This window comes from Triticum dicoccoides, chromosome 1A (assembly GCF_002162155.2).
Source record: "Triticum dicoccoides isolate Atlit2015 ecotype Zavitan chromosome 1A, WEW_v2.0, whole genome shotgun sequence".
NCBI lineage: Eukaryota > Viridiplantae > Streptophyta > Magnoliopsida > Poales > Poaceae > Triticum > Triticum dicoccoides.
Genome location: NC_041380.1, coordinates 567,953,136 through 567,967,880, shown reverse-complemented (window position 1 = coordinate 567,967,880; position 14,745 = coordinate 567,953,136). Strand labels below are relative to the sequence as shown.

General features: G+C 39.2%; 1 long non-coding RNA gene across 2 annotated transcripts in view; it reads right to left on the bottom strand.

Annotated features, from left to right (window-relative positions):
* Nucleotides 1-6,268: 6,268 nt before the first annotated feature.
* The window catches only part of LOC119335844, a 9,734-nt gene continuing 1,257 nt past the window's right edge, over nt 6,269-14,745 (bottom strand). The window contains exons 2-3 of one of the 2 annotated variants that reach the window (XR_005162105.1): nt 11,476-11,619; nt 6,269-6,459 (exon numbers count right to left, since the gene is read on the bottom strand). This is a non-coding gene — a long non-coding RNA (uncharacterized LOC119335844). Of the gene's footprint in view, nt 6,460-9,604; nt 9,906-11,475; nt 11,620-14,745 lie in introns of those variants that run through there. The other variant, XR_005162122.1, reaches the window with a different exon arrangement.

The following is a 14,745-nucleotide window of genomic DNA, read 5'->3' as shown; positions in this document are numbered from 1 at the left end:
CCGATCGAGCACCCGACATACGCGAGCACCGTTTGTCACGAGAGAGATAGTTCAAGGCCATGCAGCTGGCGCGCAGCGCTGTGTCTACAGTGACACAAAGTACAATTGTAATTTTTCTTTAAGATTATGAAAGCGGATTCGTATGCATGATGCATCCATGCTTTGTATAACACTTCTCTTATCGATTCACTTGTTTTCCTCTTCCAAAAGAATACAACTTTTAAGGTGCTGTCGAGTGTTGGTAGTTGGTAGCATAGTGACGCCCGAACACTGGAATCCTAGTGAACACAGACAAATCAAAACCAAAATAAAATCAAATCAAACAACATAAATTATTTCATTACAATGTTATTACGCTACTAAAACCAAAATAAAATAAAATCAAACAACCTAAATTATTTCATTACAATGTTATTACGCTACTAAAACAAAACAAAAAATCTCCTTTTCTTCAGTTCTTTTTACACTAGACATATGAATAGTGCCACTATTTTTACTCTTTCAATATGAACCAAAGAGAGAACAACGCAATGTTCGTAAGCAATAAAACACTGCCGGTAACGTGTGTACGCACGCCAGTAACGCGCCGACGCCAAGCACAGCGCAGTGTATACTGTATAGTACATCTACACTTCTACAGTGAAGCGATCGCCGTCCTTGCCAAAGCTAGCGCGCCCGCGTGCGGCTCCCCGGCCGGCCTTCCATCCCGCGGGGCGCCGGCCCACTCTCGCCTCGCCTTCGGTTACTAGTTTCTGCCGTTTCCCGGCGCCGCGGGGAGCGTTGGCAGATGATCGAGCGGCTGTTTCGGTGAAACTTTCACCGTGAAAGCAGCGCGCGATCTCGCCGTCCGCGCGGCGCCCGCCGCTCCTCGCTCGCCTTGGATCAGTTACTTGCTTGCTGGCGACCGGGGATTATTGTTGGTCTTTTGTGGAGTAGTAGTAATAAAGTAGCAGCACTTTCCAGCACAGTACAACAAATAACTGAAACTCACTGACCGGAGCGTCCTTGTGAGTGACGGCCTCTACCAGCACTGCAACAAGTAACTGAAACTCATTGACTGGAGCGTCTTCAGCTGCACCAAGGTGCATGGCCGTCCATGTGAGTGACAGCCTCTTTCTTCCTTAGGCTGTAAGCTTCATGTCTATAGATGAATGATCTCACCGTGAGTGAGTAGGTGCCCCTGTCCTTAACAAGCTACGACAAAATGCGTTTGACCACACTTGCGGATGAGTACAACCTGCACGACGCGCACTGTGTGCCACTGCCAGTGCGCTCCCACTGTCGCACGTCTGGCTTCGCGACGCCAATGGTGCTTGTCAGGTTGTGCTTTAAGACATTGAGTTTTTTGGACATGACCGCTTGGTTGCACAACGGCACCAACCTCACAAATGCAATGCGGCCTCGGCTCTGTTTCCTTTCATAGGGCGCGTTCATCTACACCGGACATGATGAGGAGAAAACAAGGCCACCAACCAGTTTTGGCCTTCCCTCCCGAGGAGTTTGATCCGGTTCACGGCCGCTGGAACGAACTCTCCTACATGCACATTGCTTCCTCTGATGTTAATAGAAACAATGAGTCACTGCCTGGTGCTTGCCGCCTATCCTTAACTGAAGCGACAAAATGCGGTCGACAGCATCCGCAGATGAGTACAGGTCGAGTGACTTTGCATGCAACAACAGCGGTGCTTGTGTCTAGGGAGTCTTTTGGACATGACCGCTTCGGTTGCATCATAATTTTGAAAAAATGTTCACTAAAAATGTAAAAATGTTCATGTCTAGTTACCGTATAAGAAAAAACAAGATATGTAAAAACATTCATGAAGCGACCATGTTAGTTACATGTACCCATATGCGGGTACGGTCGACCTCATTTTGTCGCTACAATTAAGGGTAGGCGGCAGGCACCATGCAGTGACTCATTGTTTCTATCAACATCAGGTGAAGCGATCTGCATGCGGGAGAGTTTGTTCTAGCGGTCGTGAACCAGACCAAACTCCTCGCGTGGCAAGGCCAAAGCTGGTTGGTTGCCTTGTTTTCTTCTCATCGTGTGTGGTGTTAGATGAATCGAGCCCTATGGAAGGAAACGGAACCGAGGCTGCATTGCACTTGCGAAGTTGGTGTCGTGGTGCAACCAAGCGGGCATGTCCAAAAAACTCAATGTCTTAAAGCACAACCTGACAAGCACCGTTGCCACCGCGAAGCCAGGCATGTGACAATGGGAGCGCACTGGCTGTGGCACACAGTGCGCGGCATGCAGCTTGTACTCTTCCGCAAGTGTGGTCAAACGCATTTTGTCGCAGCTTGTTAAGGATGGGGGCACCTACTAACTCAACGTGAGATCATTCATCTATACACATGAAGCTTACATCCTAAGAAAGAAAAAAAAAGCCGTCACTCACATGGACGGCCATGCACCTGGGTGTAGTCGAGTACGCTCCAGTTAGTGAGTTTCAGTTACTTGTTGCAGTGCTGCTACTTTAGAGCAACTCTTGCCAATGTCATTTACTCCCGTCCCCTAAAATCGTTTTATTGTTTCTCTAAAACGATTTTGCGGAAAGTGATGTGTCTCGAAAGAACAGATCTCACATTTACTTATTGTAAATTTAAAAACTTGGATAAAACGTTCTTCCCACTATATAGCTCATCACACAACACATCGGAGTTCATCACACATACATAGAAAATACAGATAAAAACATAGATCTACCAAGAGGGGTGACGGCAGCGGCTCAGTCCTTGACTCCAAGGAAGAACACCTCTGCCGAGCGGCGGCAAGCATTGACGAAGGCGCGCTCCTCCTTCGCCGCGGCAAGCCTCTCAACGGCCCCTGGTTCTCCGGCCTCGACGGCGCTCGCCCCGGCGAGGAACTCCATCTCCGCGTTGCGGCAAGACAGGGTCTGCCGGTAGAGCTCCTCGTGGAGCCTGTTGAAGTGGGGCCAAGCTGACTGCCCACCGCTATGGGAGAGGAGGACGCGCTGCCACGCCTGCTCTGACTGCCAAGGTTCAACGGGGGCGTAAAGCGAGCTACTGGCCTCCGTGTCGACGTGCAAGATCTTGCGCGGCGGTGACCCGCCACGGCCACGGCCTCTACGCCCGTGTCCGGATCCAGCCATCGCGCACCCGAAAAAAGCTGGCCTCCAGAGGGAATCACTCGCGAGAGTTTAGAAAGGGAGGAGGTGGACGAAATGGGAGGCGACGGAGGAAATAAAGCAAGGCAATCCTAAATCGCGATCCGGCCGCTAGATATAGCGGCTCGGGGCGGTTTTTCGGGCCACATGTCGTTTTTTCGGGCAGGGCTAAGAGAGCTGCCGACGCCACGCGGACGGCGACCATGGGGAGCTGCTTTGACCGAAACAGCCGCTCATCTGCCAACGCCCCCGACGGCGTCGGGTGGGCAGGCGCCGCCTGGGATGGCAAGGCCGGCAATGGGACCGTGCGTGGGCATGCTAGCTTTGACCGAGAAGGCGATTGCTTCACTTTAGATGGTACTTTACACCGTGTTGTGCCAGGCCTTAGGGCATCTCCAATATTGACTTACAAATCAGACATCGAATCCATCCGCGAACCGAATGGGACCAGTCCACGGATACTGATAAAAGTCGGCCATCCAAATCTAGCTAGATACATCCATCACCTGTTTTTCTAAGTCAGCACGCTCAAAATAGGCGCATATCTTGTTCCAGCTACAAATGTTCAAATGCAACAGTAGTTCTAATTTAGATAATTCAATCCAATATCCAATAAAGTATTCAAGTTGTAATAGTTAAAACTTGAATTTAACTAGCACATATGTACTAGTTGTCCCCTTGAACCTCCCAGAGATGGTCAATCAAATCTTCTATCAGTTGCTCATGAGCTGCACGATGCCGAATTTATTGATGTATGTGAACAAACTCATCAAATGTGTTCGGATTATGCTTTGGAAGTTTAATAGGATCACCCATGTTCCCAAATTCAAGAGCTGCGGCCACATCCTTACCCTCATCCTCCACGATTATGTTGTGCACGATCACACAACATGTCATCACCTCCCACAAGGTATCCGGATCCCAATATTTAGCAGGTCCACGAACAACTGCAAAACGTGCTTGCAAAACTCCAAATGCCCTCTGGACATCCTTCCTAGCTGCTTCTTGTCTTTGAGCAAAGTGTGATTTTTCCTGTCCAAGTGGGTCAGAGATGGTCTTCGCAAAGTTTAGTCCACAGAGGATATATACTGTCAAACAGATAGTAGCCCACTTGTATTCATACACATTGACAGTGTAGTGACAATGATGAGCTTTCCCTTCAGTCAGTATAGCAAAAAATGGCGATCGTTTCAACAGTTTGATGTCATTGTGAGACCCGACATGCCAAAGAAAGCATGCCAAATCTAAAGATCTTATGATCCAACTGCTTCAAGAATGATGATGGACTTCTTAACATGACCCTAATATTTCCTTTGAAAACCTTTTTGACAGTTCTTCCATCCGCTATTCATGCAGTCAAGAGATCCGAGCAAACCTGGCCACCCTCTAGCTTAAGACTTTGACAAGATCCTCTCAGTGCCTGCGATAGCTAGTTCTCTCATGTAGTGAGATCCAAACATACGTAGCTTTGGACTCCCGCATGCACAGGCATCGACCTGGCGTGCTGCCCCATAGTAGGCTAAAATGATATGCCATGTAGGCCTTGCATTTTACCACGCCATAGGACAATCCGTCGGAGCATCTTGACCTGATCGACGGGGTCCAACAACACCTGACCTGGAGACCACGTCGATAGGTCAAACACAGAACAGAAAAAGGCGTATGTGCGTTGCAGAAAGAGGGAACCGCTAAACTGCCCACATAGGCCAGGCGAACATGGCCCCTCTCTGCTCTATGCAAACCGTTACGTTGTTCCATCCCACACGCTACATCCATGGCTATTAGGCGGAATCCTATTTGGTGCACAGGTCTCGCTTAAAGCGACCGAGCGCGCAGCTTCTAGAACCTTCCCAAACCCGTTTTTGGTGCTTTTATTTTGGTTTTTCTGCCTTTTCATTTTCTTTCTTTTTTTCCAGTTTTGTGTTTTCTATTGCGTTTTTTCTACCTTTTCATTTTCTTTCTTTTTTTCACTTTTGTGTTTTCTTTTCTTTTATTCATTTTTTTCACGTTTTTTTCTTTTATTTTTAGTATTGATATTATTTATTTTCCAGTTTTTGGAAATCGTGAACATTTTCTGAAAACTTCAACAATTTTTGAATTCACAATTGGTTTTTTGGTATGACAAATTCTTTTTAAATGGATGGACATTTATTGGATTCCTGAATTGTTTCTAATCATGGAACATTTTTTGAATCGATGTTTTTTCTTAATTCATGAACATTTTCGTAAACAATAAAAAATTCAAAATTATACAACTGTTTATTGAAAATTTGTTTTTCAAATACGTGAACATTTCCTAAAAATTACAAACATTTTTTAGAATAGATGAACATTTTACTATTTGTTGAATATTTGTTTACCAAAAATTGTTTTCAATTTGGATATTTTTTAGTTCCTAATTATTTAACTAAGGAAAAAACAAAAAAACATAGAAGAAAAAAGGGAAAAAAATAAATAAAAGAACTGGGCGTCCGGAATATGGGCCGGCCCAAAAATTGACAAATGCAAATGCTTTATATAGGCAAACTAATAATTTTTGAAATTGGGAAACAATTTTCGAAATTCACAAACATTCTTTCAATTTTTAAGGACATTTGTCAAAATTCGTCATTCTTTTTTAATCATCGAACATAATTTGAATTGAGGAGCTTTTCTTGTAATTCACTATCATTTTTTAAATTTTGTGAACATTTCTTAAAACATTCATGAATATTTTTGGAATTCACAAACATTTGTTCAATTCAAGATAATTTTTTGACTACATTAACATTTTTTTTAAATCATGAAGTTTATTACATTTTTCAAATATATCTGTTCAAATCAGGAACATTTTTTGATAACTAAACATGAACATTTTTTCTTATCTTAGATAACCAGATATGAACATTTTGTACAGGAAGTGGTGTTTTTTTAACCATTTATGCATTTATTTATTTTTCCATTTTTCTTTTTGAATAATTTGGATTTCAAAACAGTTTCAATTATTTAACATTGTGAATTGTCTTTCTAAGAAATCCTAAAATGTTTGCATATTAAAAAAAAATCATGATTTTAAAAAAAGTTCTTTCTTCTCAAACACCACTTCCCACATTTTTTATTTGGTAGAGATGTGTAATTCAATTCTATGCTAGGAGTATGAAAGTGCATCTCAATGGAAAATGGTGATAAATAAGATAAGTGAACATACACGAGGTTCCATTCCTTTTGATGTTAGCCACATTATATCTTCTTCTTCAACATGTGTGATGACCGAAACAAAAGTGTGTCATCTTTCTTCTCAAATGTCTCTCTCACATAGGGGACCAACATGCTTCGATTTATCTCAGTATGTCTGGGCAAATGACAAAAGCATTTGCGACAATTAAAAAGAGGAACATTTCTAAAAAAAGGATCTAAAGAACAAGAGATCATACAAACTTTAATATATCATTGATAACACAAAGACAATATGTAATGTTCTATATGGACGTGTAAGACTGCTTTCTAATATATGAATGGTAGAATAGCAACATATCTTATTACCCTTCTGCTTCGGTACACCCTCCCCCCTCACCCCCCCAAACACGTGAACGGCCCAGATTAATCGATACCTTTTCATAATTAAGGGCATGATGGTCATATATTAGAAATCATTCATCTGTTGTATACGATGTATAGTGAGCTGGGCCGGCCCATCTTTCCCTTCTTTTTTTCCGATTTTAAATCGCGAAAAAAATATGAGGCTGAGAGGAATCGAACCAGGTTCTACCTTGTACAAAATTCGACGTGATAACCAACCGGCGACTTGAGCACTTGTGTTTAGGTAGTTCTGTCTTGTCCTTTTCTTCCTTGCTCTTTCCTGTTTCTGATTTCCTTTTTTTCTTAGTTTTTCAAACCTTTTTTCGGTTTTCATTTCCCTTTTTTTTCTTTTTAGTTTTATTTTCCTTTTTGTTTTACTTTTTCTTTTGAATGTGCAAACTTTTTCAGTTTCCTTTAAAAAAATCAATGAACCTTTTTTTTTATATTGATGAAATTTTTCTCGAGATGAATGATTTCTTTTTTAGAGTAGATGATTTTTAAGATGCATGATTTCTTTTTCCGAGCATGATTCAAGATGACTCTTTATTCATTTCCTGCAAAAGTTGAGTAGAGATTTCTTTTTTTCTAAATTGATGAATCTTTATTCAAGATGAATGATTTCTCAAGATGAATAAAGATTTTTTTTCTAAATTGATGAATCCTTCTAGCAACCGAACACCCTTCATTGAACATGGTCTAGTTTTGGATATTCTTGAAATGACCCCAACTTTTGCAGGAAGGTGGGCATTGCCCATGGTAGGCACCAGTGATAGGTTTGAATGATTTCTGACACCGCATGCAACTTGCGACACGCCCGGTCATTTATCGGTCTTTTTTCATCGGAAAAACTCCAGAAAATGCAGAACTTGTTGAAAATCCAAACAACTTGGCATGGTGTCTTGAATTGGTCATACAAGGCCATGAAAAAATTGGGGCCATTTCAAGGATGTGAAGAAAACAACGTGCTCTCAAAGAGAGCCTTCTGGCAACCGAATACCCTTTTATTGAACATGGTCTAGTTTTGGACATTCTTGAAATAACCACAACTTTTCTAAGTAGGTGAGCATGCCCATGGTAGACATCCAGTCAAGTTTGAATGATTTCTGACATTGTATACAAGTCGCGACACGTCCGACCATTTATCGACCTTTTTTGGCTGAGAAAACTCCAGAAAACGCAAAATTCATCAAAAAAACAAAAAAAAAGTTGGCATGGTGCATTTAGTTGGCCATACAAGGTCATATAAAAAATTGGGGCAATTTCATGGATGTCGAAACACAACGTGCTCTCAGGCGGAGCTTTCTGACCTACCTGAATACACTCATTTGAACATGGTTTATTTTTAGATATCCTTCAAATGACCACAACTTTTCCAAGAAGTTGAGCATGCACATGGTAGGCATCTATGTCAAGTTTGAACTATTTTCGACAGTGTATGCAAGTTGCCACATGTCCGAGCATTTATTTTCTTTTTTTACCGAGAAAACTCTAGAAAATGCAAAAATTATTGAAAACCAAAACAACTTGCCATGGTGTCTTGAATTGGCCATACAAGGCCATGGGAATAATTGAGGCCATTTAATGGATGTCTATTTTTGGATACGCTTGCAATAACCCAACTTTTGCAAGCAGGTGGGCCTACCCATGGTAGGAATCCATGCCAAGTTTGAACGATTTTCGACACCGTATGGAAGTTGCGACACGTTCGGCAATTTATCACCCTTTTTTGACAAAGAAAGCTTCAGAAAATGTAAAATTTGTAGAAAACCAAAAAACCTTGGCATGGTGCCCTGAATTGTTGCCAGTGAAAAAAATTAGGTCATTGGACGGATGTCGAGAAAAAACATGCTCCCAAACGGAGCCTTCTGACCTACCCCGACACCCTACGTTGAACATGGTGATTTTTCTACACGAATACAAAAAAATCGAGCAAATTGAAAAAAATTGTTACAAATTTTTATTCGTAGTTTTCTTGAAATTCCAAATTTAATAGTGACTTTCCTAAAATGTTAAAAGAAAAATGTTCTGGTTCAAAATTTTGTTAGCTCTTTGTAAAAATGTTTGTGTTTTGACATTATGAGCAATTTGAAAATACAAAAACATTCCAAGGAATTCATAAAATGTTCGCATTTTGAAATAATTGGTCATAGTTTCAGAAAATGTGCATGTTTTCAGTTTTGTTCCTCTTACAAGAAAATGTTCGTATTTTAAATATTTTTTTGTAGTTTCAAGAAATGTTCTCACTTTCAATTGTGCTCTTATTTTTCTAAAACAAAGTTTGAGGGTCTGAAACGTTGTTCACAAAAGGTTTGTGTTTAAAAATATATGTTCACAGATTTTGAAAATGTTTGGGTTAAAAAAAATACTTTGTGAAACAGAAATTCACATACGAAATTTCAAAAAAATAGATCGTTTTGGACTAGTGATGTTATGCACTCGCAGGAGCTTGTGTGTTAGATCCGCGCACCCATTTATGTATTTGTGAATTGGTGTTAAAGTGTTGCCGCTTTCACTAATTCTTTAGGCGTGGCAGTCTGTAGCACTTGAGTTAGGCAGCCGAAGTGGCTAGCAGCTGTTGGAATTATATGGCTGGTCGTGAGTTCGATACCCATATAGGGCGTAATTTTTGTTGATTTTCCAGCGGCAAATGGGCCGGCCCAGGTTAGCTGTGCCTGTGCCGTATTCCAGCGTAGATGAGGTCCTCCTACGTACAAAACTGGATACGAATTGTCAAAAGTCTAAATTACCCTTTATAGGGCGTAATTTTTGTTGATTTTCCAGCGCAAATGGGCCGGCCCAGGTTAGCTGTGCCTGTGCCGTATTCCAGCGTAGATGAGGTCCTCCTACGTACAAAACTGGATACGAATTGTCAAAAGTCTAAATTACCCTTTATACGCTTTGTGAGGGGGGGGGGGGTGTACCGAAGCATTCCTCATCTTATTAAATTGTGTCGAATATCTTGTGAAGAGAAATATAAATCATTTAGTGGCATGATTTTTAGACCATGTAAGAAGTTCGAGCCAAACATGGTAGATAAAACAAAGAAATATTGAGACCATTCCTGATAGATCATGAACGGAGAGTTTGAAATAATTAGAACATATAAAGAAGGCTAACATATAAATGTTGATAAAAGAGCACGATTGGATCTAGGTGGATGGGAAAGTGCAATCCGTCGGAGCATCTTGACCTGATCGACGGGGTCCAACAACACCTGACCTGGAGACCACGTCGATAGGTCAAACACAGAACAGAAAAAGGCGTATGTGCGTTGCAGAAAGAGGGAACCGCTAAACTGCCCACATAGGCCGGGCGAACATGGCTCCTCTCTGCTCTATGCAAACCGTTACGTTGTTCCATCCCACACGCTACATCCATGGCTATTAGGCGGAATCCTATTTGGTGCACAGGTCTCGCTTAAAGCGACCGAGCGCGCAGCTTCTAGAACCTTCCCAAACCCGTTTTTGGTGCTTTTATTTTGGTTTTTCTGCCTTTTCATTTTCTTTCTTTTTTTCCAGTTTTGTGTTTTCTATTGCGTTTTTTCTACCTTTTCATTTTCTTTCTTTTTTTCACTTTTGTGTTTTCTTTTCTTTTATTCATTTTTTTCACGTTTTTTTCTTTTATTTTTAGTATTGATATTATTTATTTTCCAGTTTTTGGAAATCGTGAACATTTTCTGAAAACTTCAACAATTTTTGAATTCACAATTGGTTTTTTGGTATGACAAATTCTTTTTAAATGGATGGACATTTATTGGATTCCTGAATTGTTTCTAATCATGGAACATTTTTTGAATCGATGTTTTTTCTTAATTCATGAACATTTTCGTAAACAATAAAAAATTCAAAATTATACAACTGTTTATTGAAAATTTGTTTTTCAAATACGTGAACATTTCCTAAAAATTACAAACATTTTTTAGAATAGATGAACATTTTACTATTTGTTGAATATTTGTTTACCAAAAATTGTTTTCAATTTGGATATTTTTTAGTTCCTAATTATTTAACTAAGGAAAAAACAAAAAAACATAGAAGAAAAAAGGGAAAAAAATAAATAAAAGAACTGGGCGTCCGGAATATGGGCCGGCCCAAAAATTGACAAATGCAAATGCTTTATATAGGCAAACTAATAATTTTTGAAATTGGGAAACAATTTTCGAAATTCACAAACATTCTTTCAATTTTTAAGGACATTTGTCAAAATTCGTCATTCTTTTTTAATCATCGAACATAATTTGAATTGAGGAGCTTTTCTTGTAATTCACTATCATTTTTTAAATTTTGTGAACATTTCTTAAAACATTCATGAATATTTTTGGAATTCACAAACATTTGTTCAATTCAAGATAATTTTTTGACTACATTAACATTTTTTTTAAATCATGAAGTTTATTACATTTTTCAAATATATCTGTTCAAATCAGGAACATTTTTTGATAACTAAACATGAACATTTTTTCTTATCTTAGATAACCAGATATGAACATTTTGTACAGGAAGTGGTGTTTTTTTAACCATTTATGCATTTATTTATTTTTCCATTTTTCTTTTTGAATAATTTGGATTTCAAAACAGTTTCAATTATTTAACATTGTGAATTGTCTTTCTAAGAAATCCTAAAATGTTTGCATATTAAAAAAAAATCATGATTTTAAAAAAAGTTCTTTCTTCTCAAACACCACTTCCCACATTTTTTATTTGGTAGAGATGTGTAATTCAATTCTATGCTAGGAGTATGAAAGTGCATCTCAATGGAAAATGGTGATAAATAAGATAAGTGAACATACACGAGGTTCCATTCCTTTTGATGTTAGCCACATTATATCTTCTTCTTCAACATGTGTGATGACCGAAACAAAAGTGTGTCATCTTTCTTCTCAAATGTCTCTCTCACATAGGGGACCAACATGCTTCGATTTATCTCAGTATGTCTGGGCAAATGACAAAAGCATTTGCGACAATTAAAAAGAGGAACATTTCTAAAAAAAGGATCTAAAGAACAAGAGATCATACAAACTTTAATATATCATTGATAACACAAAGACAATATGTAATGTTCTATATGGACGTGTAAGACTGCTTTCTAATATATGAATGGTAGAATAGCAACATATCTTATTACCCTTCTGCTTCGGTACACCCTCCCCCCTCACCCCCCCAAACACGTGAACGGCCCAGATTAATCGATACCTTTTCATAATTAAGGGCATGATGGTCATATATTAGAAATCATTCATCTGCTGTATACGATGTATAGTGAGCTGGGCCGGCCCATCTTTCCCTTCTTTTTTTCCGATTTTAAATCGCGAAAAAAATATGAGGCTGAGAGGAATCGAACCAGGTTCTACCTTGTACAAAATTCGACGTGATAACCAACCGGCGACTTGAGCACTTGTGTTTAGGTAGTTCTGTCTTGTCCTTTTCTTCCTTGCTCTTTCCTGTTTCTGATTTCCTTTTTTTCTTAGTTTTTCAAACCTTTTTTCGGTTTTCATTTCCCTTTTTTTTCTTTTTAGTTTTATTTTCCTTTTTGTTTTACTTTTTCTTTTGAATGTGCAAACTTTTTCAGTTTCCTTTAAAAAAATCAATGAACCTTTTTTTTTATATTGATGAAATTTTTCTCGAGATGAATGATTTCTTTTTTAGAGTAGATGATTTTTAAGATGCATGATTTCTTTTTCCGAGCATGATTCAAGATGACTCTTTATTCATTTCCTGCAAAAGTTGAGTAGAGATTTCTTTTTTTCTAAATTGATGAATCTTTATTCAAGATGAATGATTTCTCAAGATGAATAAAGATTTTTTTTCTAAATTGATGAATCCTTCTAGCAACCGAACACCCTTCATTGAACATGGTCTAGTTTTGGATATTCTTGAAATGACCCCAACTTTTGCAGGAAGGTGGGCATTGCCCATGGTAGGCACCAGTGATAGGTTTGAATGATTTCTGACACCGCATGCAACTTGCGACACGCCCGGTCATTTATCGGTCTTTTTTCATCGGAAAAACTCCAGAAAATGCAGAACTTGTTGAAAATCCAAACAACTTGGCATGGTGTCTTGAATTGGTCATACAAGGCCATGAAAAAATTGGGGCCATTTCAAGGATGTGAAGAAAACAACGTGCTCTCAAAGAGAGCCTTCTGGCAACCGAATACCCTTTATTGAACATGGTCTAGTTTTGGACATTCTTGAAATAACCACAACTTTTCTAAGTAGGTGAGCATGCCCATGGTAGACATCCAGTCAAGTTTGAATGATTTCTGACATTGTATACAAGTCGCGACACGTCCGACCATTTATCGACCTTTTTTGGCTGAGAAAACTCCAGAAAACGCAAAATTCATCAAAAAAACAAAAAAAAAGTTGGCATGGTGCATTTAGTTGGCCATACAAGGTCATATAAAAAATTGGGGCAATTTCATGGATGTCGAAACACAACGTGCTCTCAGGCGGAGCTTTCTGACCTACCTGAATACACTCATTTGAACATGGTTTATTTTTAGATATCCTTCAAATGACCACAACTTTTCCAAGAAGTTGAGCATGCACATGGTAGGCATCTATGTCAAGTTTGAACTATTTTCGACAGTGTATGCAAGTTGCCACATGTCCGAGCATTTATTTTCTTTTTTTACCGAGAAAACTCTAGAAAATGCAAAAATTATTGAAAACCAAAACAACTTGCCATTGTGTCTTGAATTGGCCATACAAGGCCATGGGAATAATTGGGGCCATTTAATGGATGTCTATTTTTGGATACGCTTGCAATAACCCAACTTTTGCAAGCAGGTGGGCCTACCCATGGTAGGAATCCATGCCAAGTTTGAACGATTTTCGACACCGTATGGAAGTTGCGACACGTTCGGCAATTTATCACCCTTTTTTGACAAAGAAAGCTTCAGAAAATGTAAAATTTGTAGAAAACCAAAAAACCTTGGCATGGTGCCCTGAATTGTTGCCAGTGAAAAAAATTAGGTCATTGGACGGATGTCGAGAAAAAACATGCTCCCAAACGGAGCCTTCTGACCTACCCCGACACCCTACGTTGAACATGGTGATTTTTCTACACGAATACAAAAAAATCGAGCAAATTGAAAAAAATTGTTACAAATTTTTATTCGTAGTTTTCTTGAAATTCCAAATTTAATAGTGACTTTCCTAAAATGTTAAAAGAAAAATGTTCTGGTTCAAAATTTTGTTAGCTCTTTGTAAAAATGTTTGTGTTTTGACATTATGAGCAATTTGAAAATACAAAAACATTCCAAGGAATTCATAAAATGTTCGCATTTTGAAATAATTGTTCATAGTTTCAGAAAATGTGCATGTTTTCAGTTTTGTTCCTCTTACAAGAAAATGTTCGTATTTTAAATATTTTTTTGTAGTTTCAAGAAATGTTCTCACTTTCAATTGTGCTCTTATTTTTCTAAAACAAAGTTTGAGGGTCTGAAACGTTGTTCACAAAAGGTTTGTGTTTAAAAATATATGTTCACAGATTTTGAAAATGTTTGGGTTTAAAAAAAATACTTTGTGAAACAGAAATTCACATACGAAATTTCAAAAAAATAGATCGTTTTGGACTAGTGATGTTATGCACTCGCAGGAGCTTGTGTGTTAGATCCGCGCACCCATTTATGTATTTGTGAATTGGTGTTAAAGTGTTGCCGCTTTCACTAATTCTTTAGGCGTGGCAGTCTGTAGCACTTGAGTTAGGCAGCCGAAGTGGCTAGCAGCTGTTGGAATTATATGGCTGGTCGTGAGTTCGATACCCATATAGGGCGTAATTTTTGTTGATTTTCCAGCGGCAAATGGGCCGGCCCAGGTTAGCTGTGCCTGTGCCGTATTCCAGCGTAGATGAGGTCCTCCTACGTACAAAACTGGATACGAATTGTCAAAAGTCTAAATTACCCTTTATAGGGCGTAATTTTTGTTGATTTTCCAGCGCAAATGGGCCGGCCCAGGTTAGCTGTGCCTGTGCCGTATTCCAGCGTAGATGAGGTCCTCCTACGTACAAAACTGGATACGAATTGTCAAAAGTCTAAATTACCCTTTATACGCTT